This window comes from Fukomys damarensis, unplaced genomic scaffold (genome assembly GCF_012274545.1).
Source record: "Fukomys damarensis isolate Sample0158 unplaced genomic scaffold, DMR_v1.0_HiC HiC_scaffold_24, whole genome shotgun sequence".
In the NCBI taxonomy this organism is placed as follows: Eukaryota; Metazoa; Chordata; class Mammalia; order Rodentia; family Bathyergidae; genus Fukomys; species Fukomys damarensis.
The window spans coordinates 5,618,563-5,626,516 of record NW_022900936.1 but is presented as its reverse complement, the minus strand read 5'-3'; the positions used below and the strand labels follow the sequence as shown (position 1 = coordinate 5,626,516).

At 44.4% G+C, this 7,954-nt stretch overlaps 1 long non-coding RNA gene across 1 annotated transcript in view; it reads left to right on the top strand.

Annotated features, from left to right (window-relative positions):
• Window positions 1-415: 415 nt before the first annotated feature.
• Window positions 416-7,954, top strand: part of LOC104870781 — a 9,064-nt gene continuing 1,525 nt past the window's right edge. Inside the window, exon 1 of the long non-coding RNA XR_782617.1 lies at window positions 416-1,479. This is a non-coding gene — a long non-coding RNA (uncharacterized LOC104870781). The remainder of the gene's footprint in view (window positions 1,480-7,954) is intronic.

The window sequence follows — 7,954 nt, the reverse complement described above, 5'->3', positions numbered from 1 at the left end:
TGGTGGAACACACCACGCTGGGGCCAACGAAAAGCATGTGACCCGGGTCAGACAGTGGGATTTAATGTTGGGGCTCCTGTAGGAACTGTTGGGAAAAGAACAAAAAAAACTTTTTTTTTTCTGCTAGAGTGGCTGCGACCCGTGATGGAAGCCTGTGATCCCTAACCGCGGTGACTTTCGCCTGCACAGGAGCTTCAGGAATGGCTGGGGATGGTTTTGGTTGTCAGATCTAGGTGTGGGAACCAGGAATGCAATGCTCAGGCGCCTAACTCAAGAACAACCTAGCCCCAAATACTAGTAATGCTGAGGCCCAGGAACCCCGTGTAAGGTCAGAGATGCAGGCCCCACTTCGTATCACGTGACTCCGCCTGCTCCACCGGAAGCCGCTCTGCGCATGTCCGGAAGAGCCCTGCTGCCAGTTAGCGCTGCCTTCCCTTCAGGCACAGGGCGACGGGGACACTTCATGATCTCACAGGGTCGCTGGATGAGAACAGTAAACGCATTAGCCATGCAGCTGCTCCCCCTGACTTCCCTACGAGGCACCTGCTGGTGCTTTTGCCTCCCTTGTTTGCCCTTTCCTTGTTAGCATGGCTGGACTGCAGAGGCTACTGAAGCGAGGACTTGTGCTCCTGATCACGCACACGCACTTGCACCTGCAGCCTATGTGGGGAAAACTCTTGAGGTTGTGGGCACCAGCGCCCCCTGCTGGACCTGGGGGCTCTGTGGCCGGGCCTGGAAATCAACCATAGGAGACTGACACCGTCCTGCTCCTAGGGCAGTTAAGAAGGAGCTGGGATCCAGTTGCAGGAAGAAGGGGCAGGGCCTGTCTCCAGCCCAACTCCAGGATCTCCGGCTCCTGTGTGGGAGCCCCCGTTCCTCACCAGCCAGCCAAGGCTGAATCCTACCTTTCCACAAGCAGTTTCTACGATGAGCAGATGGGACCTGATTGGCTATTGCGTTTCACAGCTTTGTAAAGACTTGTGGGAACTCAGTCTTGAGAGGGACTTGTAGCCAGTAGAGGTCATTTTTCTGCTCTTCTGGCAGTTGTCCAGGCGGGAGCCTCCGTGTTGCTCTGAAGCTATTTTCCTATATGTGCTTAGCTTCTGCAGTCAGTTCGCTGTAAGCAGAAGCAATTATTTTTTGAAATCTGGATGGATGGGCAGGCCTTGTCCAATCAGGTGAAGGACATCAGGAGCCAAACTGCAGAAGAAAAAAAATGCTGCTTGTGGGCAACAGCATCAGGTGTGGCCTGAGGGAGATTGCAGTTAGGATATAGACCCAAGTTTGAGGTCCGTGAGGTCAAGTTTGAAGACTGGACTAGGGCTGGAAGAATGGCTCACCCAGGACGGTTTTTTTTTTTTTCTGGGTTGAACAGGTGCAAAATGGCTCTCGATTTGGTTTGAATTCACTGTCCTTAATTAGCAGAAGCTCAAGCATTCTTTGTGCCTTCATTGTCCCTCATGTTCTCACTCTGGAAAGGTGAGCTATTTTTTTGGTACTTTGGATTCTAATTAAATGTTTGTTCCCATATAGATTTCTGATGGCTTAGGTCCATTTACGAAGAGCCTTCTCTTTCTACCCTGGTTTTCAGTGCCATTTCTGATTATATAGGGTGTGTAAAATGGTGACCGTATTTGTTAGATTTGTTTGTCAGTTCTCTTCTGTTCCATCAGTCTGTCTCTTCTGAGTCATCCACACTGTTATTCTTCATTGCTATAACTTTATAGTAAGATTAGCTCCCTGAACTTACTCCAATAACTTTTCTGTAACTCTTAAACAAAAGTAAAAAGTTAAGCTAAAGATTAGTTTTTATGTTATACGGATATCTACATTTTCTGTGAATTTTGAAAGATTTGTTTCTTTCCCATAGTTATAATTTTATGTCTTTCTCCTGCTCTGGTGCTCTGAGGAGAACCTCTGAAATCACTTCTACTGAGTAGAAGTGATATAGTGCTCCTCTTTGTCTCATTCTTAATTTTAAGAAGAATACTTTTACTTTTAAACTTTTAAGTGAGCATCTACTGTATGTTTCCTTATTGTTATTAGGTTTAAAAAGTCACATTCTGCTCTTAATTTGGTGATTGCTAATAACATAGATGTTTGATTATATTTTCTATGTCTATTAAGGTACATAGTTTTCTGCTTTAATGTTACTATCTTGGTGTTAACTCTTTTTTTTTTTTTTTTTTTTTTTTTTTTTTTTTTTTTTTGGGGGTGTACGAGATTGAACTTTTTTTTTTTTTTTTTTTTTTTTTTTTTTTTTTTTTTTTTGGTACCAGGGATCGAACTTGGGTCCTTGTGCTTGCAAGGCAGGTGGCGGAACCACTGAGCCAAATCCCCGGACCGATGTTAAATTAATTGAGGTTCCAATATTAATAATCCAGCTTTGGTAAACTTACACAATAGTGGTGGAATTTCTTTTTTATTAATGGTTGAATTCTCTTGGGTTATATTTTGTTTAGTGTCTTTGCATCTTGCATTCATAAGCGTGGTTGGCCTTTTTTGTGCTGTTCTTGTTCTTTGACGTTAAAGCCACGTTAGTCTCACAAATTATATTGGGAAGTTTTTTTCTTTCTATGTTCTCTATTTTTGGAGTGAATCTGGGCCATGGATATTTGATCAGCCTCACTGATAAAACCATCTGATTTATAGATTCCTTTATAGGAAGAGTTTTGACTGCTAATTTGATTTCTTTAGTACCTATATTATTACTCTTTTAATTCTTTATATATAATTTAAATTATAATATATAATTTTATGTAATTTTTAATTATTTGTATATTCTTTATTATTTTAGTACATGTAAGATTATCCAATTTTATATCAGTTTGATCTTTTTTGTTTTTTATATAAGTTTTTCCATTTCATCTAATTTTCCAATAGATGGAAATAGATTCACAGGAGACTGAAGTCTTTAAGAAGTGTCAGCCGCCGTAGTTCATCCTCTTTTTCATTCTTAACAGAATTTGTTTCCCAAAACTACTCTACAAGAGTCTGACCCACTATGAGACAAAAAGTATGAGTTGATTTGAGGAGCTGAGAAGGGAGATTCAGGCAGGTTCAAGAGCGCCAAACAGTTGGTCAGAGCACACCAATGTGGGCTTCTCCACACAACAGCAGTGTTTCAATTTCCAAGAACACTTGACCTTAAAACATAGCCTTTGCTCAGCTGAAGCTGAGACTCTGGAGTCATTTGGCTTCACCTTGCACCACTTCTTTACCTGCCTGAGGGCACAAGTCCTTCCGTGGGCTTCTCTACCATGAACTTGCACTGAGACCTTGGCTCACGTTCCTTCTCTTGCCCCCCGTGCTCTCCCTCTGTTGAACATCTCAAACTTATAATGCAGCCTCCTCCACCTGCCTCCCTCCAGCAGTTTCTCCTTGCCTTTCCTGCCCTGCCATCGTATGAATTCCATCTGTTTGCCCATTGTGGAATAGTTGTCCATCCTACTACTTTTACACTTGTTAGGCCTTTCTTTGAAAGATCATAGTGGCTTGGGATGGAGTCAGACAGACATTGATTCAAATCTGACCCTGATGCTGAACAGCCACGTGCACTTGGATAAACTATCATAACAAACCCTCTGCCTTCATCCAGAGAATGATACTGATGCCTTGTTGCTTTTGTTTTTCTTAATAAGTGGAAGGCCGCTTAACATGAGCATAACCTAACAGCGCTGGTTTAGAGCCCAGTGATCACTGCATAATTCCACTCTTAAATGCCCTGAGCCATACAGAAACAAATGGGCAGAGCCGTGGACAATACAAGCAGGGTTTTCTTATAAGAACTGTGGAACTGACTAATCTGCTACTAGGCCTATCAGGAGTAGGAACGATTATTCCTCAGTAGCTTGGTTTCCATGGGGAGGGGCCTGGCCGCTGTCATTCTTGTTCTATACCCCATCATTTCCTGTCTCTCCAACAGGAAAAAGTGGAACTACCCTGCTGGAAACTAGTTCGTTTTGCTTCTCACCTCGTTTCTGTCCAGTTGCTATGCCTGTGCAACTGTATCGGTGAAAGGGTTAAGGATTGAAGCCCAGTTTTTCAGCCTTAAACCGTGTTCTTCCTTGAAAAATGTATTTATATATTTATCTACTTGACTTCTGAGGTGATTCCAAATGTGAGAAAGGAAACAGTCAACGCCTGCTGGTCTTGAGAGGGCCTCCATCTTTGCCAACAAGCAGACAAGCTGATGAAGACAGCTGCCTCTAGGCCTCTGGAGGAGTCTCTCTGGCTTCTCCTAGACCACAGTCTAGAAGCGAGGCCTCTTCCTGGAAGAGCACTTTCAGTACATCCTCTGCGTTCCGCATTCAAGAAGCCTTGGGTCTGCCACAAAGGCCCGCAAGCCACACTCCAAATGAAGTGTGGGACAGGGAAATGGGAGAGCTGTGGTCTGCTTCCTGTTTGCCAACTACCACCGAGCTTCCGTCCCTGGACCGAGATGCAGAGCGCAAGCTGAACCTGAGCTGTAGGGAGGCCGTCTAGTGACGGCCTAGGGAGGACAGAATTTCGAGTCCTGAGAGTTGTAAGATTTCCTCACAACTTGAGGTGATCTGCAACATCATTAACCTCTCAGACTTCCATTTCACATCCACACGATGGTGACAAAATACCTTGAAGGGTTATTGTACAAATTAAAAACATGTTTACACGTAGCTTGTCTCTAAGCTGTTACTAATATGGCAAAAAATAGTGAGGAGTAGTATTGTTCGGAAGAGAAAATGATTGCCATTGTGAGTCTCTTTCTGACCCGAAACCTGCTGTCACAATTATTTATACTGGAATCCACCCTCTCCCTCTGGCCAGTGTCCTGCTCCCTGTCCTGAGGCCAGTTTGAAGCTAGGGCCCAAGCGTCCAGCCTTTTTTTTCCCTTCACCAGAACAGAGAAAAAGTGAGGAAGTAACCCATCGGCTAACTTCCAACCTTTCACACAGAATTTGTTATATTCCTGCCAAGTAAAAACAAGAAAACAAAAATAACAAGAGAATTTAGAAAACATAAAGGAACGTCTTAAAATATTCTGGCTTTCTAGTCCAGATTCTTTACAAATGGTTTCCTAACTCACGGCCTGTGTTCTTTCTTACACATTCAGCCTACACCCCCACCCTTTCCGTACTCTGTCTCTTGTGAGTTTAGACAGAAAGACAGTCTGGGCTCCCAGCCTTCTCTGCCTCCTTGGAGGTGGAAATGGTTGATCTGGAGTTGGGTTAGGGTCCCCAAGGCGGGCAGATGCTCTCGGCTGAGCCATGTCTAATGCCAAGCAGGCTGTGACCAACAAGCCTCACAAAGTGTGCCTTCATACAAGTGCGCCATAGGCGAGCGGCTTCCTCTGAAGCAAGAATATGCTCAGCAGACTCACCAGGCAGCTACTTTTCCCCATTCACTTGGGACCTGCTCAGCAGAGAGGAGGCATTTTTCTTCCCTAAGCAGACGGGGCTCAAGTCAGTCTAGAAATGAAGCCACACCACAAATGAATTTTGGAGGATTCCAATGCCTGTGATGTCCAAACCCTAATGTGTGCCTGCCCCTCAGGACTAAGTGGCAATGGTCCCCCATGAAACCACTGTGCCAGCATTCATCTCAGGCATTGGGACATTTTGCAGACTCCACGTTGCTTAATGCTGGGGAAACTGGAACAACCAGATAGTCCATGTGCTGCTGAACACCCAGCAGAGTCACACGGTCGTTCTCTGCGCCTGGGAATTCCTGGACGAAAGTTGTCCAGAACGTTTATAGAGTTTTTCCAACTGCTAAAGTGTTTCCACATGACTTGGGCCAATGGGAATCCTCTCCAAGCTTACCCCTAGTCCAGGCACCACCTTTCTACATGTTCATTCAGGAGCACAGCTGCCCACCATCATGCACTGCGCCGGTCCTGACTCAGTGGGCCATACATGCAGTCCTGCTCCAGGCGGACACTGAACCCTCCCTCCGTGGGCCTCCCACCTCTGAACTTGTACAAGCTGGCTTCTGTCACTCTTCAAATAGGGGCTCAGAACTGGTAGTGGAGTCTATTTAATGTAGAATAAATGCATTCCCCTTTCCCCCACCTCATCTTTCTGAGACAGGGTCTCATTGTGTCACTATGTAGCCCAGGCTGGCCTTGAGCTTGCATTGATCCTCTGACTTCAGAGTGCTGGGATTGCAGGCATATGCGCTATGCTCTGCTCTCGATCTGCTTTATAAAATACAGAATTAGAAATCTCATCACCACCCCCCATTATATTTTCTGTCTGCATAAAGCAAAATAGCTTGAGAGTAAGAGGTGAGGTTGGAGTTAGTACTGAATCTGGTAGTCCTGAGTCTGGAGTCTTAGTTCTATCTCTTATGAGAGCCAGGTAAATTGTTTACCTGTAAGGTCTTTTAATTGTATCCTGGAGACAGCGGAAGAACTGAAATAAGGCATGTGCAGGGTCTGACTCACACAACTCATCTGGTATGAGCTGTTCTACGTGTCATTGCTGTAAGACCCAAGATCCTGAAGTCTTCTTCGGGTTTGCTGCGGCCCAGTCAGCCTCCCAGGTACTCTGGACTGGAAGGAGGTCTCAACAACTTCATCTAGATCATCACTGTAGTCTGTTCTTGGGGATCCTGACTTTGTTATATAACTGACATTCTTCTCAGCTCAGTGGTATCTGGAGCTGTGTTCAGTCCTCCAGAGGCCTCTCATGCTCATAGGTGCAACTTTGGAAGGTGACCGAATCATGGCGGCTGATAGCTGATTTGATGTTAGGAGGTGGGGCCTGGGTGGAAGAGGTGTGTGACTGGGGATGTGGTCTGAAAGGGTTTATCTCCCTTCCTGGCTCTTCCTTCACTCTGTTTTTCAGCAGCCATGATGAAAGCAGCTCTCACCTGCCAGATTCTTCTTCCAGACCATTTGTGCCTTTGAGCTGGCTGATCACAGACTGAAACATCGGAAACTGTGAGCCTAAATAAACCCTCCTCTTTTAAATTGTGGATGTTGGGTACTGTGTCTCATTGATGAGGAAAATGACCAAAACAGTAAGAATGAGACATTTCGAGGTAGAGGCTGGGGTTTAACCCTGTTCTCCTTTCTACATGGGCAGTGGTCTTTCCATTATCCCTGTAGTCATGCTGATTCAACCAATACTAGCCTTATGAAAACCTCTGAACTACTTTAAGTCATCTCAGAATGAAATTCTAGCTACTATTTCTATATTCTTTAGACAACATGCTGTGTTGCTACAAAACATGAGAAATTCATTTATTTTTTCATAAAGTTCCTACATAGACCATGCTTCCTCTACAAGTCTGTAATTAACTGGTCACCATCAATACGGCTTACTTTAACTGAATAACAGTTTGTAAAAAAAAAAAATGTGTGCGAAAAATGAGTTTACTTAGTACAAGTTTAGGCTCACAGTTTCAGACATTTGGGTCCATGGCCAGAAATGGCTTGGTGGATGAATCTGGCAGGCAAGAGCTGTTTTCATCGTGGCTGCTGAAATTGTAATGATGAGTCAGAAAAGTGTGTCAATTTGTCTCTATGTAGCCTTAACTTGGCATGTGTTGTTGTTAGCTAAGGATCGAAAGCAAAGACCATAGAGCTACTGATGAAAATTTAGCATTCACCCTTCCATTTCTGACCTAAGCATCTTGGGACTGATCATAACTGAACTCTCGGATTTGTTTATTGAGGACCACATCCCCGTCAGAGAGGGAGGCTTGGGACATGGGCCTTATGCTGTTGAGTTGCAGCTGGCTTTTCTGACAGTGTACATTTCAAGAACACTTGATCGCCAGAGGACTCTAGAAATGTCTGAAAGATAGGCAGAACTCCCATGGTGTTGCTAGGCTCAATTTCAAAGTGGTCCTCAAGATTCATGTTCACTTGTATGTACCCTAGATGACCTCTTCACTGTAGGGTGATTGGACCCTGCAATTCAGACCCATTCTATAGCAAAAGGAATTTTGCAGATTAACATATATATAT